The following is a 19360-nucleotide window of genomic DNA, read 5'->3' as shown; positions in this document are numbered from 1 at the left end:
CCATCAGTGAGATAAGTGTCTGGTTTCGTGAGGAGTCTGGTAATGGCCCACCTGCCTCCAGGCCAGGACTTGTCATTAGCTGGGGCTGAGTTTGTAGGAAAAGGTTCCTGAATAGCTGTAGTTACGAGGGAGACAAGGTCCCCATTTTCAGGGGCTGGTCATTTTTCTGTCCACAAGCAGTGTGTCCTCTGCTGCAGAAGGTTGGATCCAGGGGGATGACTCCAGCTCGTGAGTTTCTTGACTCCCTCCCATGTTTTTCTCTCTCTCTCCTCTGTGTTGGCCAACACACACTCTGTCTGTCTCTCTGTCCTTGCCTCTTCTTGTGCTGTCTCCCTTCGTAGGACACAGGCAGGAGTGCTAGGTTTGCATCCCCATAGGCTAGGTCTCAGGAGCTATGTACAAGTAGGAGGGGATGAAAATCATGCAGGACAGTGGGCGCTAGAGTGGAGTGGTGTCTGTGGATGTTGACTCAGTCTCTGTTTATCGAGTCGGGCGGATTGAGATGGGATGAGAGAGGGAGGCAGGGATGAGGGCAAGATTAAATACACCAATAGAACTCTGTGTAGTGATGGTACTTGCTTGGCTTTATTAGTTTCCAGAGGAATCATCCAGGAGCCCTAGCTGGGTGAGAATATGCAGAAGTGGACGTGAGCAGCCTGGACATTCTTCTAAGGAGACATGAATAGTCCTCCGCTTCCTGCCTCCCGTTTAACTGGCTGTGAGTAAGAGGTCAGTGCTTTGAAATCCTCATCTGTACTCACTGTAGTATTCTTCACAGCCCGTGTGCTTCCTCATTGGTATTAAGGCTGGGGAGGGGCCAGAGTCTGCTGTGCAGAGTGACTATGTCGGGTGCCGTTGCAAGGGGTGCTTTTGGTTGCAATGCTAAAGGTGTAACGGGAAGAGGGTTGAGGGCGGAGCCCTGCCATGCGGGAGAGTTGAAGGGAAGAGCCTAGAAGACATTATGAACTAAGGTGGTAACTGATCTGTTTTCTCCCCTTGTGCTGGGTTTAGTACCAAGGGAAAATAAGTCACGTGCCAGAATCTACTGCCCTCATGCGATGGAAAGTGAAGGAGAGCGATGACACTGCGAGTATTGTCGATGCCACGCAAAAGCCGTCCAACTGGGAGTGGAACAGCCACCACTCTCAATGAGAAGTGTCTGTTTTGGTGATTGCTCTGCTCACGGCCCTCCCTGCTCCTGGTAGGGATGCCACATTAGCTGGGGCTGGGTTTGTAAGAAAATGTTCTTGACTAGCTGTAGTTATGAAGGGCATAAGGTCCCCATTTTCAGAGGCTGCTCAGTTCTCTGGCCAGGAGTGGCGAGTTCTCTGCAGTAGAAGGTTGGATCCAGGAGGATGACTGCAGGTGGTGAGTTGCTTGCCTTCCACCCGTGTTTTTCTCTTTCTCTCTGTCTGTCGTCTAGTATGTTGGCCAACACACACCCTCTCTCTCTCTCCTTACCTTTTCTTGCGCCATTTCCCTTCATAGGACACGGGCAGGGTGCTTGGTGTGCATCCTCACAGGCTAGGTCTTGGGAGCCATGGAGAAGGAAGAGCGGAGAAAAATCATGAGGGGCAGTGGTGCGGTGACTCTGATTACTCATCTCTGTTCATCGAGTCGGGCTCAGGTAGATGACAAGGGAGAGGAAGACATCCTTCTAAGGAGACATGAACAGTCCTCAGCTTTCTGCCTTCTGAACAACTGCCTGTGAGTAAGCGCTCAGTGCTTTCAATTCCTTATCTGTACTTGCTGTAGTTTTCTTCACAGGCCATGTGCTTCCTTGTTGGGTACCGGGCACAGTGGTATTAAGGCTGGGGAAGGGACAGGAGTCTCCTGAGCAAAGTGACCATTTTGGGTGCAGTTAAAATGGGTCCCTTCTAGTTGCAGGTGTAAAGTAGTAATGGGCGATGGTTTGAGGGCGGAGCTGTGAGATACAGGAGATGTGAAATGAAGAGACTACGCAACATTGCAGACGGAAATGCTATTTTTTTTCTTTTTCTCCCCTCTGCTGGGTTTAGTACCAAGGAAGAAGTAGTCACACGTCAGAGTCTACTGCCCTCATGCAATGGCAAGTGAGTGAGAGCAGCGAGCCTGTGAGCATTGTTCAGGCCAGGCAAGAGCCGTACATCTGGGAGCCGAGGAGATGCTACTGTCACTGAGATAAGTGTCTGTTTTGCTGAGGGTTCTGCTCACAGCCGATCTGACTCCAGGTAGAGACATCCTGTTAGCTGGGGCTGGGTTTGTAAGAAAAGGTTCCTGACTAGCTGTGGATACGAGGGAGACAAGGTCCCCGTTTTCAGGAGCTGCTCATTTTTCCATCCACAAGCAGTGTGTCCTCCGCAAGAGAAGGTTGGATCCAGGGGGATGCCTCGAGCTGGCGAGTTCCTTCCTCTTCTCCTGTGTTTCTCTCCCTCTCTCTCTCTCTCTCTCTCTTTTCTGTACTGTGTTGGCCAACACACGCTCTCTTTCTTTCTGTCTGTCCTTGCCTCTCCCTGTGCTTTCTCCCTTTATAGGACACGGGTAGGTGTGGATCCCCACAGGCTAGGTCTCGGGAGCCAGGAAGAAGTAGGAGGGGATGAAAATCATGTGGGGTCGTGGGTGTGAGAGTGGAGGCAGGTATTGTAAAATATCTAGCACAGTAGCATGTTGGACAGTGATAGCTCTTCCATAGATGGTTTGCTGTTCTTGCAGAGGCCCGCTCAAGTCGAATGGAGCTGCCCCAGACAGAGGAGAAGCATCAGGAGGAACCAGACCTGCACAATCTAGATGTTTTTCACTTGGCAGTGGAACTAAGGAGTGCTGTCGTGATATTCAAGGAGCAGGTGTGTGTGTTTGTGAAATCTCACTCTATCCAGTATCTGCTGTGATAGACCCAGGCCAGTTGGGAACAGCAGAGTAGTAGAAGGGAAATAAACCTGCCACTGGATAAGTAGTTTTGTTCCCTGAGTGACCAGAGCAGGGGCTGCTCCAGGCTAATGAGAACACCTGACTCCAATTAACCTGCTAAGACTCAGGTGAGGCTGTTAAGCATGTGACTCTAATTAAGCAGTCGGTGTTTGGAATCCCTCATCTGTACTCGCTTCAGTTTGGTTCAGAGGCTGTGAATTTCCTCGTTGAACACGGTGCTCTGTGGGTTTAGTACCAAGGGAAAAGAAGTGGAGGGTCAGAGTCTGCTCCCCTCATGCGATGGAAAGCAAGTAAGAGCGGGGAGACAGGGAACATTACTGATGCCAGGCAAGAGCCGTCCAGCTTGGAGCCAAGTAGCCGTCACTGTCAGTGAGATAAGTGTCTTGTTAGGTGAGGGCTCTGCTCACTTCTCACTTGGCTTCAGGTACGGATGCCCAGTTAGCTACGGCTCGGTGTGTAACAAAATGAGCTGTGGATATGTGGGAGACAAGGTCCCCATTTTCAGCATCAGCTCATTTCTCCATTCACAAGCGGTGTGTCCTCTGCAGAAAAGCTTGGATCCAGGAGGATGATTCCAGGTGAGGAGTTGCTTGCCTTCCTCCCGTGTTAATCTCTCTCTCTCTCTCTCTCTCTTTTCTCTGTGTGTTGGCCAACACACTCTCTCTAAATCTGTCCTTGCCTCATTTTGCGTTGTCTTGCTTCATGGCACATGGGCAGGTGTGCTAGGTGTGCTCCCCACAGGCTTGGGTCTCGGGAGTAATGATGAAGTAGGAGGGGACAAAAATTATGTGGGGTAGAAGGGATGAGAGTGGATTGGAGACTGTCGGTTTTAAGTCGATCTGTGTTCATCAGGTGGGGCTGATGTAAATGGAATGGCAGAGGGAGCGAGAGATGAGGGCAAGATTTCACACACCTTCACAACTGTGTAATGCTGGATCATGCGTGGCTTTTGCAGCTGCGCTGGTACAGGAATTGTCCAGGGGCCCTACCTGGAGGAGAGACTCTCAGAAGTGAACCTGATCAGCCTGAACATTCTTCTAAGCAGACATGAACAGTCCTCAGCTTTCTGCCTCCTGCATAAATGGCTGTGAGTAAGCGCTGTACTTTTATTCACAGGCCGTGTGCTTCCTCGTTGGGTACAAGGCTCTGTGGGATTAAGGCTAGGGAGTGGCCAGAGTCTCCTGAGAAAGTGACTATTTTGGGTGCCGTTACAATGGGTATCTTCGACTTGCAGTTGTAAAGCAGTAATGGGAGATGGGTTGAGGGTGAAGCCCTGGATACGGGAGATGGGAAATGAAGAGACTATGCGACATTGCAGATGGAGATGCTATATTTTTTTGTTTTTCCCTCCTCTGCTGGATTTGATACCAAAGAAAAAGAAGTCATTTGCCAGTCTACTGCCCTCATGTGATGGAAAGCGAGCGAGAGCGATGAGACCGTGAGCATGGTTGATGCCACGCAAAAGCTGTCCATCTGGCAGCAGAAGCGCCGTCGCTGTCAGTGAGATAAGTGTCTGTTTTGGTGAGGGCTCGGCTCATGGCCCACGTTGATGCTGGTAGGGATGCCCCGTTAGCTAGGGCTGGGTTTGTAAGAAAAGGTTCCTGACTAGCTGTGGTTGTAAGAGAGACAAGGTTCCCAATTTCAGGGGCTGATGATTCCTCTGGTCAGGAGCAGTGTGACCTACGCAGCAGAAGGTAGCATCTAGAGGATGACTCCAGGTGTCGAGTTACTTGCCTTCCTCCCATGTTTCTCTGTGTTCTCTATTGTGTTGGCCAACACTCTCGCTCTTTCATTCTCCCTTCCTTGCCTTTCCTGGTGCCGTCTCCCTACGTAGGACGCGGGAAAAGGGTGCTAGGTGTGCATCCGCACAGTCTACGTCTTTGGGACCCATGAAAAATTAGGAGGGTATGAAAATCATGCCCATTAGTGGGTGCCACAGTGGAGCAGTGCCTGTGGGTGTTGACTTGGTCTTTAATCATCGCCTGGGGCTGATGTAGACCAAATGAGAGAGGGAGGCAGAGATTAGGGCAAGATTTCACATACCTTCAGAGCTTTGTGTAATGCTGACTCATCCTTGGCTTTTGCTACTGCACTGGCAGAGGAATTGTCCAGGAGTGCTGTCTGGAGGAGAGACTCTCAAAAGTGGACCTGAACATCCTTCTAAGCAGACATGAACAGACCTCAGCTTTCTGCCTCCTGCATAACTGGCTGTGAGTAAGCGGTCGGTGCCAGTGGAATACCTCATCTATACTCGGTGTAGTATTCTTCACAGGCCGTGTGTCTCCTTGTTGGGTGTGGGGCTCTGTGGTATTAAGGCTGGGGAGGGGCCAGAGTCTGCTACGCAGAGTGACTATGTCGGGTGCTGTTGCAAGGGCTGCTTTTTGGTTGTAATGCTAAAGGTGTAATGGGAAGAGTGTTGAGGGTGGAGCTCCCCCGTGTGGGAGAGGGGAAAAGAAGAGCCAATGTGACATTTGCCTACTGAGATGGTAACTTGCTTGTTTTTCTCCTTGTGCGGGGTTTAGTACCAAGGGAAAAGAAGTCACGTATCAGTCTACTGTCCTCATGCGAAGGAAAGCGAGACCGACGAGACCGCGATCATTGTCGAAATCAGGCATTAGCTGTACATCTGGGAGCGGAGCAGTCACCGCTGTCAGTGAGATAAATGTCTGGTTTGGTGAGGGATCTGCTCATGGCCCACCTGGCTCCAGGTAGGGATGCCCCATTAGCTGGGCCTGGGTTTGTAAGAAAAGATTCCTGACTAGCTGCTGTTATGAGGGAGACAAGGTCCCCATTTTCAGGAGCTGGTTATTGGTCTGTTGACAAGCAGTGTGTCCTTTGCAGCAGAAGGTTGGATCCAGGGGGATGAATCCAGCTGGTGAGTTTCTTGCCTTGCTCTTTCTCTCTCTGTCTCTTCTCTAGTGTGTTGGCCAACACTTTTTCTCTCTGTCTATGTCCTTGCCTCTCCTTGTGCTGTCTCCCCTCATAGCGCACGGGCAGGTGTGTTACGTGTGCATCCCCACAGGCTAGGTGTCGGGAGCTATGAACAAGAAAGAGGGGATGAAAATCATGCAGAGTAGTGGGCACTAGAGTGGAGTGTAGACTGTCGATGTTGACTTGGTTACTGTTCATCAAGTGGGGCTGATGTAGATGGGATGGGAGAGGGAGGCGGGCATGAGGGCAAGATTAAATGCACTAATAGAGCTCTGTGTAGTGATGATACTTACTTGACTTTATTAGTTTGCAGAGGAATCATCCAGGAGCCCTCGCCGGGCGAGAATATGCAGAAGTGGACCTCAGCAGCCTGGACATCCTTTTAAGGAGACATGAATATTCCTCATCTTTCTGCCTTTTGCATAACTGCCTGTGAGTAAGAGAGGAGCACTTTCAATTCCTCACCTCTGCTCGCTGTAGTTTTCTTCACAGGCCGTGTGCTTCCTCGTTTGTTATGAGACTCTGGGATTAAGGCTGGGGAAGGGACAAGAATCTCCTGAACAAAGTGACTATTTTGGGACAAAGAGATTTCCAGAAAGCCTTTGATAAGGTCCTTCACCCTTTTCCAGTGATAACTTTATTTTCATATGAGCCTTTGGTGAAGATCGTTTCATGGATTGAGAACTGCTTAAAAGACAGGGAACAAAGGGTAGGAATTAATGGTAAATTTTCAGAATGGAGAGGGGTAACTAGTTGTGTTCCCCAAGGGTCAATGCTAGGACAAATCCTATTCAATTTATTCATAAATAATCTGGAGAAAGGTGAGGTGGCAAAGATTGCAGATGATACTAAATTGCTCAAGATAGTTTATGGGAACTTTTTGAAGTTATTCAGTGTTCATTGGATTTAACTAAGCGATTGGGCAACAAAATGGCAAATGAAATTTCATGTGGATAAATGTGAAGTAATGCACATTGGAAAAAACAACCCCAACTATACATAAAATATGATGGGGGCTAATTTAGCTACAACTAATCAGGAACGAGATCTTAGAGTCATCGTGGATAGTTTTCCGAAGATGTCCACGCAGTGTGCAGCGGCAGTCAAAAAAGCAAACAGGATGTTTGGAATCATTAAAAGAGGAATAGAGAATAAGGCAGAGAATATCTTGCTGTCCTTATATAAATCCATGGTACTCCCACATCTTGAATACTGGGTATAGATGTGGTCTCCTCATCTCAAAAAAGATATACTGGCATTAGAAAAGGTTCAGAGAAGGGCAACTAAAATGATTAGGGGTTCAGAATGGATCCCATATGAGGAGAGATTAAAGAGGCTAGGACTTTGCAGCTTGGAAAAGAGGAGATTAAGGGGGCATATGATAGAGGTATATAAAATCACGAGAGGTGTGGAAAAAGTGAACAAGGAAAAATAAGTTTACTTCCTATAATATAAGAACTAGGGGCCACCAAATGAAATTTAATGGGCAGCAGGCTTAAAATAAATAAAAGGAAGTTCTTCTTCACGCAGCGCACAGTCAATCTGTGGAACTTGTGAAGGCCAGGACTATAACAGGGTTTAAAAGAGAACTGGATAAATTCATAGAGGTTAGGTCCATTAATGGCTATTAGCCAGGATGGGTAAGGAATGATGTCCCTAGCCTCTGTTTTTCAGAGGGTGGAGATGGATGGCAGGAGAGAGATCACTTGATAATTACCCGTTGGGTTAATTCCCTCTGGGGCACCTGGCAATGGCCAGGATACTGGGCTGGATGGATCTTTTGGTCTAAGCCAGTTTGGCCATTCTTATGTTTTTATGGGTGCCTTTACAATGGGTGCCTTCCAGTTGCAATTGTAAAGTAGTAAAGGGAGATGGGTTGAGGGCTGGGATACGGGAGACGTGAAATGAAGAGACTACGTGACATTGCAGTTGGAGATGCTAATTTTTTTTTTGTTTCCCTCCCTCTGCTGAGATTAGTACCAAGGAAAAAGAAGTCACGGTCAGAGTCTACTGTCCTCATGCGATGGAAAGTGAGCGAGAGTGACGAGACCACGAGCATTGTCAAAATCAAGCATTAGGCATGCATCTGGGAGCGGAGCAGCTACTGCTGTCAGTGAGATAAGTGTCTGTTCTGGTGAGAGCTCTGCTCACGGCCCACCTGGCTCCAGGTAGGGACGTCTTGTTAGTTGGGCCTGGGTTTGTAACAAAATGTTCATGACTAGCTGTGGTTATGAGGGAGACTGGGTCCCCATTTTCAGGGTCTGCTCATTTCTCTGCTGACAAGAGATGTGTCCTCTGCAGAAAAGGTAGGTTCCAGGTGGCGAGTTGCTTGCCTTCCTCCCGTGTTACTCTCTCTCTCTCTCTTCTCTAGTGTTGGCCAACACACTCTGTCAGTCTGTCCTTGCCTCTTTTTCTGCTGTTTCACTTCATTGCACACAGGCAGGTGAGTTAGCTGTGTATCCCCAGAGGCCAGGTCTCGGGAAGCATGGCGAAGTAGGAGAGGACGAAAATAATGCAGGGAAGTGGGTGTGAGAGTAGAGGCAGGTACTGGAAGGTCTTGTGCACCTGTAGTGTTTTTGGCAGTGATGGCTCTTCCATAGGTGGTTTGCTGTTCTTGCAGAGGGCAGCGGAGCATCTGCAGGAAGCGGACCTGCACAATCTAACTGTTTCGCTTTGCAGTGGAGCCGAGGAGCGCTCTTGTAATGTTGGAGGAGCAGGTGCGTGTTTTTGTGAAATGATATTTCTCTATCCAGTATCTGCATAGTGAGGTGCCTCGTGGAGAGCAGAGAGATGCTTCTCCTATCCATGGGATGGGTCCTGGGGAAGGTCCAGCTCTGCCTGTGGCTGGCAGTGGTCTGGGATTGTCCCTTTCCTGGAGGGCTGTAGCTCCTTAGGAGTGGTGAGTATTTTAGGCCTGGGTAAGGTGAAGAAGAATAAAGGAGGGAGCAGCAGCCAGTGACGTGTGTCTCCGTTGTTCTTCCATGCACAAGTGGTGACCTAGCTTACAAGTGTTCTCTCTCTCTCTTTCTTTTCAGTCGTACTGAGATTGGTCAGATGAGAGATCGGCCAACCTGTGGCAGAGACCAAGGAAGGAACAGCCACCCGGAGCCCATCCCTAGGGATGGAAGCCGGACAATGATCTGCAGAGTAAGAGCAAATGGAAACTTGCTGAAGTTCAGTATTGAGGGAGGGCTGCAAATACTCTTCTCAGTGGAGAGAATTTGTGAGTATGGGGAGGGCCCCTGAGGAAAAGCCTCAGCATCTCACGGGGGCACGATAAGCTCGGGGGAATGCTTTGTGCCCTCTCAAGGAATTGTCAGGTGCTATGGAGTCTTCCCAAAGTGCGATAACTCTCTTTGTGGAGAGCCAGGAAGGTGACTACAGGTGCTGAGTTTGCCTCCTTCCTGTACGTGTATCTCTGCTCTCATATGTTGGCCAACAGGTGCGCGCTCTCTTTCTGTCTCTCTCCTTGTCTCCTTGCATAGAACATGGGCAATGGTGGATGCTCACAGTCTAGGGCTGGAGAGCCTGCATCCCACTGGGGCATTGGGAGAGGGAAGAGAAGCATGATGGGTACTAGATCCTCCATTGGTAGTGGTGGGGGTGACTGTGGGAGTTGACTCTGACTCTGTTCATCAAGTGGGGCTGATGTGTGGGAGAGGGAGGGCGGCATCTCACACACCAATAGAACTTTGGGCAGTGACGGCCCCTGTGACGGGTTGGATCACAGACACCACCCCCGGGAGCTGCCAACTGATGTGCCAAGTCTACCTCTGCCCCTGCTTTCCCTGCTAGCTCAGGACTCTAGCACCCTCTCTTGCTGAGCCGGATACTCCCATCTGCTCCAACATAGACCTAAGGTCTGAATTACTTGCCCCAAAGCTGCAGGTTTCCCTGAAAACAACAGCTCACAGAAGTGTGCTTGTCTTTAGCACTCAGATGCACAACTCCCAATGGTGTACACACACAAATAAATCCGTTTTACCCTGCATAAAGCTTATAGGGAGTAAACTCAAAAATAGTTCATCCTCTATAACACTGATAGAGAGATGCACAGCTGTTTGCCCCCCCTCCAGGTTAACTCTGGGTTAATTAATAAGTAAAAAGTGATTTTATCAATACGGAAAGTAGGATTTAAGTGGTTCCAAATAGTAACAGACAGAACAAAGTGAGTCACCAAGCGAATTAAAAAGCGCAAATCTATGTCTAATCAAACTGAACACAGATAATCTCACCCTCAGAGATGCTTCAGTAAGTTTTTTCCTCAGACTGGACCCCATCCAGGCTTGGGCACAATTCTTTCCCTGGTACAGCTCTTGTTCCAGCTCAGGTGGTAGCTAGGGGATTCTTCATGACTCCATGGAGCTATAAAGGTGTAATGGGAGATGGGAGAACAACCACGTACACAACACTGCAGATTCTGATAACTTCTGTTTTTCCCTCTTTTGTTGTGCTTAGTACCACGGAGAAAGAAGTGAAGGGTAAGAGCCCACCCCCGTTGTGAGATGGAAAGCACCAAGAGCCGGGAAACGACAAGCGTTGTCGATGCCAGCCTATGGCGATGCCGTCGATCTGGGAGTGGAGCAGCCGTCACCATCAGTGAGATAAGTGTCTCGTTTGGGGAGGACTCTGGTAACGGCCCACCTGCCTCCAGGCTGAGACTTGTCATTAGCTGGGGCTCGGTTTGTAGGAAAAGATTCCTGACCTGCTGTGGTTACGAGGGAGACAAGGTCCCCATTTTCAGGGGCTGGTCTTTTCTCTATCCACAAACAGTGTGTCCTACGCAGCAGAAGGTTGGATCGAGGAGGATGACTCCAGCTGTTGAGTTTCTTGACTCCATCCCACATTTTTCTCTCTCTCTCCTCTAATGTGTTGGCCAACACACACTGTCTCTCTCTCTCTCTCTCTCTCTCTTTTTCTCTGTCCTTGCCTCTCCTTGTGTTGTCTCCCTTCGTAGGACACGGGCAGGTGTGTTAGGTGTGCATCCCCACAGGCTAGGTCTTGTGAGCTTGTGATGGAATAGGGAGGTTTGTGTGGTTGGTAGGTGAGAGCAGGGACCCTCTGTGTGCTTGGTAGGCAGAGACAGGTATGCAGCTGTAACATGAGCCTGGCTGGGGGAGGGGAGGTCTCACCTCTGGCTGTAGCTAGACAAAGGGAGGGGGGAAAGTGGAATCAGTTTTTCGGTTTGGGAGCTGGGTGGTGGGTCTCAGGGGATCCTAGGCTGGGATCTAAGCACCCTGAACCCCCCAGAAAGGCCAGATTGGGGGTCCTGGCTCTGAACCCAAGCTGGGCTGTATCCTGTGTTCCTGTTGTTCAATAAACCTTCTGTTTTACTCGCTGGCTGAGAGTCACTGTGAGACCAGGAAGAGGGGTGCAGGGCCGGACTCCCCCACACTCCGTGACAGAGCTATGAACAAGTAGGGGACCGAAAAGATGCAGGGCAGTGGGCACTAGAGTGGAGCGGTGACTGTGGGTGTTGATTGAGTCTCTGCTCTAGTGGGGCTGATGTGGATGGAATGGGAGAGGGAGGCAGGGATGAGGGCAAGATTTCACGCATCAATTGTATTTTGTGTAGCGATGGCTCTTGCTTGGCTTATTTGCTGCACTTGCAGAGAAATCATCGGGGAGCAGCAGCAGGAGGAGAAACTAGCAGAAGCGGACCTGGGCAGCCTGGACATCCTTCTAAGCACAGATTAACAGTTCTCAGCTTTCTGCCTTCCACATAACTGGCTGTGAGTAAGCGGTCGGTGCTTCGAATTCCTCACCTGTTCTCGCTCCAGTTTTGTTCCTGGTCGGGTACATGGCTCTGTGGGGTTAAGAGGAGGGAAAGGCACAAGTCTCCTGTGCAGAGTGGCTATTTTGAGTGTACGTGCAACAGGCTGCTTTCTAGTTGTGGTCCTGAAGGCGTAACGGAAGAAGGGTTATGGGTGGAGGTCTGGGGTGTGGTAAATGGGAGAAGAACTTATGTGATGTTGCCATCTGAGATGCTAACTCGTTTGTTTCTCCTCCACCCCCTTGTGCTGGGTTCAGGACCAAGAGAAAAGAAGTGGAGGGTCAGCGTCGGCTCACCTCACGATACGGAAAGCGAGTGAGAGCGACGAGATCGCAAGCATTTTGGATGCCAGGCAAGAGCCGTCCAGCTGGGAGCGGAGCAGCCGCCACTGTCAATGAGATAAGTATCTGTTTTGGTGATTGCTCTGCTCACTGCCCACCTGAATCCAGATACAAATGCCCCATTAGCTGGGACTGGGTTTGTAACAAAATATTGCTGACTAGGTGTGGTTCTGAAGGAGACAAGGTCCCCATTTTCAGGGGCTGCTCATTTCTTTGTTCACAAGCGCTGTGTCCTCTGCAGAAAAAGTTGGATCCAGGAGGTTGATTCCAGGTGGCGAGTTGCTTGCCTTCCTCCTGTGTTTTCTTTCTCTCTCTCTCTCTCTCTCTCTCTCTCTCTCTCTCTCTCTCTTCTCCAGTACGTTGGCCAACACACACCCTTTCTCTTTCTGTCCTTGCTTTTCCTTGTGCTGTCTCCCTTCGTACGACACGAGCACGTGTGCTCGGTGTGCACCCCCACAGGGTAGGTCTCGGGAGCCATGATGAAGTAGGAGGGGAGGAAATTGTGCAAGGTAGCGGGCGCGGGAGTGGAGGGGTGACTGTCAGTGTTAACTTGGTCTCTGTTCATCAAGTGGGGTAGATGTAGATGGGCTGGAAGAGGGAGGCAGGGATGAGGGCAAGATTTCAAGCATCAATAGAGATGTGTGTAGTGATGGCTCATGCTTGGCTTTTGCAGATCCACTTCCAGAGGAATTTCCCAGGAGCCGTAGCCAGAGGAGAGGTTGGCAGATGTGGACATGAGGAAACTGAACATCCTTCTGAGCAGACACTAACAGTCCTCGGCTTTCTGCTTCCCATATAACTGGCTGTGAGTTAGCTGTCGGTGCTTTGAATTCCTCATCTGTTCTTGCTGTACTTTTCTTCACATGCCGTGTGCTTCCTCGTTGGGCATGAGGCTCTTTGGCATTAAGGTGGGGGAAGGGCCAAGAGTCTCCTGAGCAAAGTGACTATTTTGGGTGCAGTTACAATGGGTCCCTTCTAGTTGCAAGTGTAAAGTAGTGATGGGAGATGGGTTGAGGGCAGAACCGTGGGATACAGGAGCTGTAAAATGAAGAGACTACGCGACATTGCAGACAGAGATGCTGTTTTCTTTTTTTGCTTTTCTCCCCTCTGCTGGGTTTAGTACCAAGGAAAAAGAAGTCACACGTCGGAGTCTACTGCCCTCATGCGATGGACAGTGAGTGAGAGCAGCGAGCCTGTGAGCATTGTTCATGCCAGGCAAGAGCCGTCCATCTGGGAGCCGAGCAGAGGCCACTGTCACTGAGATAAGTGTCTGGTTTGGTGATTGCTCTGCTCACAGCTCAGCTCCTGGTAGGGACACCCCATTAGCAAGGTCTGGGTTTGTAAGAAAAGGTTCCTAACTAGTGGTTATGAAGGAGACAAGGTCCTCATTTTCAGGGACTGGTCATTTCTCTGGCCAGGAGAGGTGTGTCCTCTGCAGCAGAAGGTTGGATCCAGGGGGAAGACTCCAGCTCTTGAGTTTCTTGACTCCCTCCCATGTTTTTTTCTTTGTCTCTCTCTCTCTCCTCTAATGTGTTGGCCAACACACACTCTGTCTGTCTGTCTCTCACTCTGTCTCTGTCCTTGCTTCTTCTTGTGCTGTCTCCCTTCATAGGACACGGATAGGAGTGCTAGGTGTGCATCCCCACAGGCTAGATCTCGGGAGCTATGAACAAATAGGAGGAGATGAAAATCATGCAGGGTATTGGGCGCTAGAGTGGAGCGGTGTCTGTGGATGTTGACTCAGTCTCTGTTCATGGAGTCGAGCGGATGTAGATGGGATGGGAGAGGGAGGCAGGGATGAGGGCAAGATTAAATGCACCAGTAGTGCTGTGTGTAGTGATGGTACTTACTTGACTTTATTAGTTTGCAGAGGAATCATCCAGGAGCCCTCACCGAACGAGAATATGCAGAAGTGGATGTGAGCAGCCTGGACATCCTTCTGAGGAGACCTTAACAGTCCTCAGGTTTCTGCCTTCTGCCTAACTGGCTGTGAGTAAGCAGTGAGTGCTTGGAACTTTTGTACTCACTGTAATTTTCTTCATAGGCCATTTCCTTCCTTGTTTAGTATGGGGCACTGTGGGATTAAGGCTGGGGAAGAGACCAGAGTCATACTTGCCAACTTTCACTGGGTAGATAAGAACCCTGAATTCACAATATTCCAAAAATCAAGCTAATCCTATTTCAAATAAGGCCAAAACAAGCCACTTCTGAAGAACCCCAACACTCAATGACTAGATCTCTCCTGGCGTGCAGTCTGGGAATGTGGTGGGTCCGCTGTGCATCCCTGACTCTCTTTCCCCCCTTTGCCCCTGCTTGCCAGAAGTAGCAAGCTACAACGAGCAATAAGTTACAGGCCAAAACCAAGCCCGATTTGTATGTTTTATTTTCCCCCTTGAGATTTGGTGTGTGTGTGACCAGAGTCTGCTGTGCAAAGTGACTATTTCGGGTGTCGTTGCAAGGGGTGCTTTCTACTTGCAGTCCTACCGGTGTAATGGGAATAGGGTTGAGGGCGGAGCCCCACTGTGTGCGGGAGGGGAAAATAAGCCTATCCAAAGTTGCTGACTGAAAGCGTAACTGATTTGTTTTTCCCCCTTGTGCTGGGTTTAGTAGCAAGAGAAAAGAAGTTACAGGCCAGAGTCTACTGCCCTCGTGCAATGGAAAGAGAGCAAGAGCGATGAGTCTGCAAGCGTTGTTGATGCGACACAGAAGGCGTCCATCTGGGAGCGGAGCCGCCACCACTCTCAATGAGATAAGTGTCTTCTTTGGTGATCGCTCTGCTCAAGGCCCATCTTGCTCCCGGTAGGGACGCCCCGTTAGCTGGGGCTGGGTTTGTAAGAAAAGGTTCCTGACTAGTTGTGGTTACAAGGGAGACGATGTCCCCATTTTCAGGGGCTGCTCATGTCTCTGGCTAGGACCAGTGTGTCCTCCGCAGCATATTAGATCCAGGGGGATGACTCCAGCTGGTGAGTTTCTTGACTCCCTCCCACGTTTTTTCTCTCTCTCTCCTCTAATGTGTTGGCCAACACACACTCTGTCTGTCTGTCTCACACTCTCTCTCTCTGTCCTTGCCTCTTCTTGTGCTGTCTTCCTTCGTAGGACACGGGCAGGTGTGTTAGGTGTGCATCCCCACAGGCTAGGTCTTGTGAGCTATGAACAAGTAGGGGACCGAAATGATGCAGGGCAGTGGGCGCTAGAGTGAAGCGGTGACTGTGAGTGTTGACTGAGTCTCTGCTCTAGTGGGGCTGATGTGGGAGGCAGGGATGAGGGCAAGATTTCATGCACCAATTGAATTTTTTGTAGTGAGGGCTCTTGGTTGGCTTATTTGCTGCACTTGTAGAGGAATTGTCCAGGAGCAGCAGCCGGAGGAGAAATTGGCAGACATGGGCCTGAGGAGCCTGGACATTCTTCTAAGGAGACATGAACAGTCCTCAGCTTTCTGCCTCGTGCATAACTGGCTGTGGGTAAGTGGTCAGTGCTTGGAATTCCTCATCTGTACTTGCTGTGATTTTCTTCACACTTTGTTTGCTTCCTTGTTGGGTGTGGGGCTCTTTGGGATTAAGGCTGGGGAAGGGACCAGAGTCACAATTGCTAACTTTCACTGTGGAAATAAGCACCCCGACTTTGACAATAAGCCAAAAATCAAGATAAAGCCATTTGAAAACAAGGCCAAAACAAGCCAATCCCTAAGAACCCCAACACTCAATGAGTAGATCTCCCCTGGCGTGCAGTCTGGGACTGTGGTGGGCCCGCTGTGCACCTCAACTAGCCGTCCCCTTTGCTCCTCCTTGTCCGTGCTTGCTGGAAGCAAAAAGCTACAAGAAGCAGTAAGTTACAAGGCAAAAAGAAGCACAATTTCTTCGTGTTTTCCCCACAGGTTTGGTGTGTCTGACCAGAGTCGTCTGTGCAGAGTGACTATTTCAGGTGTCGTAGCAAGGGGTGCTTTCTACTTGTAGTCAGAAAGGCGTGATGGGAGGAGGGTTCAGGGCAGAGCCCCACCATGTGGGAGAGGCAAAAAGAAGCGGCTACCCAATATTGCCAATTGAGATGGTGACTGACTTGTTTTTCCGCTGGATTTAGTACCAAGGGAAAAGAAGTGACAAGTCAGAGTCTACTGCCCTCATGCGATGGAAAGCGAGCGAGAGTGATGGGACTGCGAGAATTATTGATGCCTTGAAAAAGCCGTCCAACGGGGAATGGAACAGTCATCACTGTCAATGAGATAAGTGTCTGTTTGGGTGATTGCTCTGCTCACGGCCCACCTTGCTCCTGAAAGGGATGCCCCGTTTGCTGAGGCTGTGTTTGTAAGAAAAGGTTCCTGACTAGCTGTGGTTTTGAGAGAGAGAGATGATCCCCATTTTTAGGGGCTGCTCAGTTTTCTGGCCAGGAGCAGTGTGTCCTACGCAGCAGAAAGTTGCATCTAGGAGAATGAGTCCAGGTGAAGAATTGCTTGCCTTTGTCTCATGTTTCTCTCTCTCTACTCTAGTGTGTTGGCCAACACTCTTTCTCAATCTGTCCTTGCTTTTCCTTGTGCTGTCTCCCTTCTTAGGATATCGGCAGGCGAGCTAGGTGTGCACCCCCACAGGTTGTGTCTTGGGAGCCATAAAGAAGTAGGAGGGGACGAAAATCATGCGGGGCAGTCGGTGCGAGACTGGAGCGATGACTGTTGGTGTTGTGGGGCTAAGACAGATCGAAAGCGACGCAGGGAAGAGGGCCTTAATTGGGCTCTATGTAGTGCAGGAGTTCTCAAACTGGGGTTTAGGTCCCATCAGGGGGCCGCAAGGTTGTTATTTGGGGGGTTGTGAAATGTCATCCTCCATCCTAAACATCACTTTGCTTCCAGCATTTATAATGGTGTTGAATATACAAAAAGTGTTTTTAATTTATAAGAGGAGGGTCACACTCAGAAGCTTTCTATGTAAAAGGGATCATCAGTACAAAAGGTTGAGAACCACTGGCATAGTGATAGTTCTTGCTTGCCTTTATTAGTTTGCAGAGGAATTGTCCAGGAGTCTCAGCTGGAGAAGAAGCTGGCAGAAGTAGACCTGAACTGCCTGGACATCCTTCTAAGGAGACATGAACAGTCCTCAGCTTTCTGCATTCTGGATAACTGGCTATGAGTAAGAAGTCAGTGTTTTCAATTCCTTATCTGTACTCACTCTTGTTTCCTTCATAGGCCGTGTGCTTCCTCGTTGGGTACGAGGGTCTTTGGGATTAAGGCTGGGGAAGGGACAAGAGTCTCCTGAGCAAAGTGACTATTTTGGGTGCAGTTAAAATGGGTCTCTTCTAGTTGCAGCTGTAAAGTAGTAATGGGAGATGGGTTGAGGGCAGAGCTGTGGGATACGGGAGATGTGAAATGAAGAGACTACGTGATATTGCAGACGGAGATGGTAATTTTATTTTTTTTCTTCCTTGGTACTAAACCCAGCAGTCACACATCAGAGTCTACTGTCCTCATGCGATGGAAAGTGAGTGAGAGCAGCGAGCCTGTGAGCATTGTTCATGCCAGGCAACAGCCGTCAATGTGGGGGTCGAGCAGACGCCACTGTCAGTGGGATAAGTGTCTGTTTTGCTGAGGGTTCTGCTCACGACCCATATCAGTTTTTTACCTTTCTCTGTGTTTCTTTCTCTATCTCTCTCTCTCTCTCTCTCACTCTCTTCTCTAGTGTGTTGGCCAACAATCTGTCTCTGTCCTTGCCTCTCCTTGTGCTGTCTCCCTTCATAGGACACGGGCAGGAGTGCTATGTGTGCATCCCCACAGGCTAGGTCTCAGGAGCTATGAACAAATAGGAGGAGATGAAAATCATTCAGGATATTGGGCGCTAGAGTGAAGCAGTGTCTGTGGATGTTGACTCAGTCTCTGTTCATCGAGTCGAGCGGATGTAGATGGGATGGGAGAGGGAAGCAGGGATGAGGGCATTCATAGAGCTCTGTGTAGTGACAGTTCTTGCTTGGCTTTATTAGTTTGCAGAGGAATCGTCCAGGAGCCCCAGCCGGATGAGAATGTCAGAAGTGGACCTGAGCAGCCTGGACATCCTTCTAAGGAAATAAGAATAGTCCTCAGGTTTCTGCCTTCTGCATAACTGGCTGTGAGTAAGGGCTCAGTGCTTTGAACTCAGTCATCTGTACTCACTGTAGTATTCTTCATTGACCGTGTGGTTTCTTGTTGGGTACAGGGCTCTGTGGGATTAAGGGTGAGGAGGGGCCAGAGTCAGCTGTGCAGACTGACTCTGTGGGGTGTTGTTGTAAGAGGTGCTTTGTACTTTTAGTCCTAAAGGTGTAATGGGTAGAGGGCGGAACCCCGCCGTGCGTGAGAGGGGAAAAGAAGAGCCTACGAGACATTTCTGACTGAGACGGTAGCTTACTTGTTTTATCCCCTGGTTTTAGTACCAAGCAAAAAGACGTCACATGTCAAAGTCTACTGCCCTTATGAGTGAGAGTGACGAGACTGCGAGCGTTGTTGGTGCCAGGCAGGAGCCATCCATCTGGGAGCAGAACAGCTGCTACTATCACTGAGATAAGTATCTGTTTTGCTGAGGGTTCTGCTCACGGCCCACCTGGCTACAAGTATACACACCCCGTTAGGTGGAGTGGGTTTGTAAGAAAAGGTTCCTGACTAGCTGTGGTTTTGAGGGAGACACGGTCCCCATTTTCAGGGGCTGATTTCTCTGGCCAGGATCGGTGTGTCCTCGGCAGGAGAAGGTTAGATCCATGAGGGATGACTCCAGGTGGTGAGTTGCTTGCCTTCCTCCTCTGTTTCTCTCTCTTTCTTCTCTAGTCTACTCTACTGTGTTGGCCAACACACACTCTCTCTCTCGGCTGTCTCCCTTCATAGGGCACGGGCAGGAGTGCTATGTGTGCATCCCCTCAGGCTAGGTCTCGGGAGCTATGAACAAGTAGGAGGGGACGGAAATCATGCATCGTAGTGGGCGCTAGAGTGGAGGGGTGACTGTGGATGTTGACTGTCTCTCTTCAAGTGGGCCTGATGTAGATAGGCAGGGATGAGGGCAAGATTACCTGCACCAATTGAATTTTGTGTAGTGATGGCTCTTGCTTCGCTCATTTCCTGCGCTTGCAGAGGAATTGTCCAGGAGCAGAAGCTGAAGGAGAAAATGGCAGATGCGGACCTGAGGAGCCTGGACATCCTTCTAAGCAGACATGAAAGGTCCTCAGATTTCTGCCTCCCGCACAACTGGCTGTGAGCAAGCGGTCAGTGCTTGGAATCCCTCATCTGTACTGGCTCCGGTTTTGTTCAGAGGCTCTGAATTTCCTCATTGGACACGGTGCTCTGTGGGATTCAGACGAGGCAAAGGCACAAGTCTCCTGTGCAGAGTCAGTATTTTGGATGTAGGTGCAGTGGGCTGCTTTTTAGTTGTAGTGCTAAAGCTGTAATGGGAGGAGGGTTGAGGGC

The 19360-nt window shown here is 49.7% G+C and overlaps 4 long non-coding RNA genes across 4 annotated transcripts; all 4 read left to right on the top strand.

Moving 5' to 3' along the window:
* Positions 1-235: 235 nt before the first annotated feature.
* Positions 236-1627, top strand: LOC123367861. The gene is made up of 3 exons (XR_006578630.1): positions 236-729; positions 1012-1368; positions 1489-1627. It is a non-coding gene; the product is annotated as an uncharacterized LOC123367861 (long non-coding RNA).
* Positions 1628-4823: 3196 nt separating this feature from the next.
* LOC123370253 lies at positions 4824-8363 on the top strand. Its single transcript, XR_006579331.1, has 4 exons — positions 4824-5117; positions 5430-5615; positions 6145-6270; positions 7816-8363. It is a non-coding gene; the product is annotated as an uncharacterized LOC123370253 (long non-coding RNA).
* A 139-nt stretch (positions 8364-8502) lies between these two features.
* On the top strand, positions 8503-10365 carry LOC123370252. Its single transcript, XR_006579330.1, has 3 exons — positions 8503-8555; positions 8874-8985; positions 10297-10365. It is a non-coding gene; the product is annotated as an uncharacterized LOC123370252 (long non-coding RNA).
* A 6656-nt stretch (positions 10366-17021) lies between these two features.
* LOC123370254 lies at positions 17022-17948 on the top strand. The gene is made up of 3 exons (XR_006579332.1): positions 17022-17069; positions 17381-17496; positions 17914-17948. It is a non-coding gene; the product is annotated as an uncharacterized LOC123370254 (long non-coding RNA).
* The last annotated feature ends 1412 nt before the right edge of the window (positions 17949-19360 follow it).

This window comes from Mauremys mutica, chromosome 4, assembly GCF_020497125.1.
Source record: "Mauremys mutica isolate MM-2020 ecotype Southern chromosome 4, ASM2049712v1, whole genome shotgun sequence".
Lineage (NCBI taxonomy): Eukaryota > Metazoa > Chordata > Testudines > Geoemydidae > Mauremys > Mauremys mutica.
This window is presented reverse-complemented; position numbering and strand designations above follow the sequence as displayed.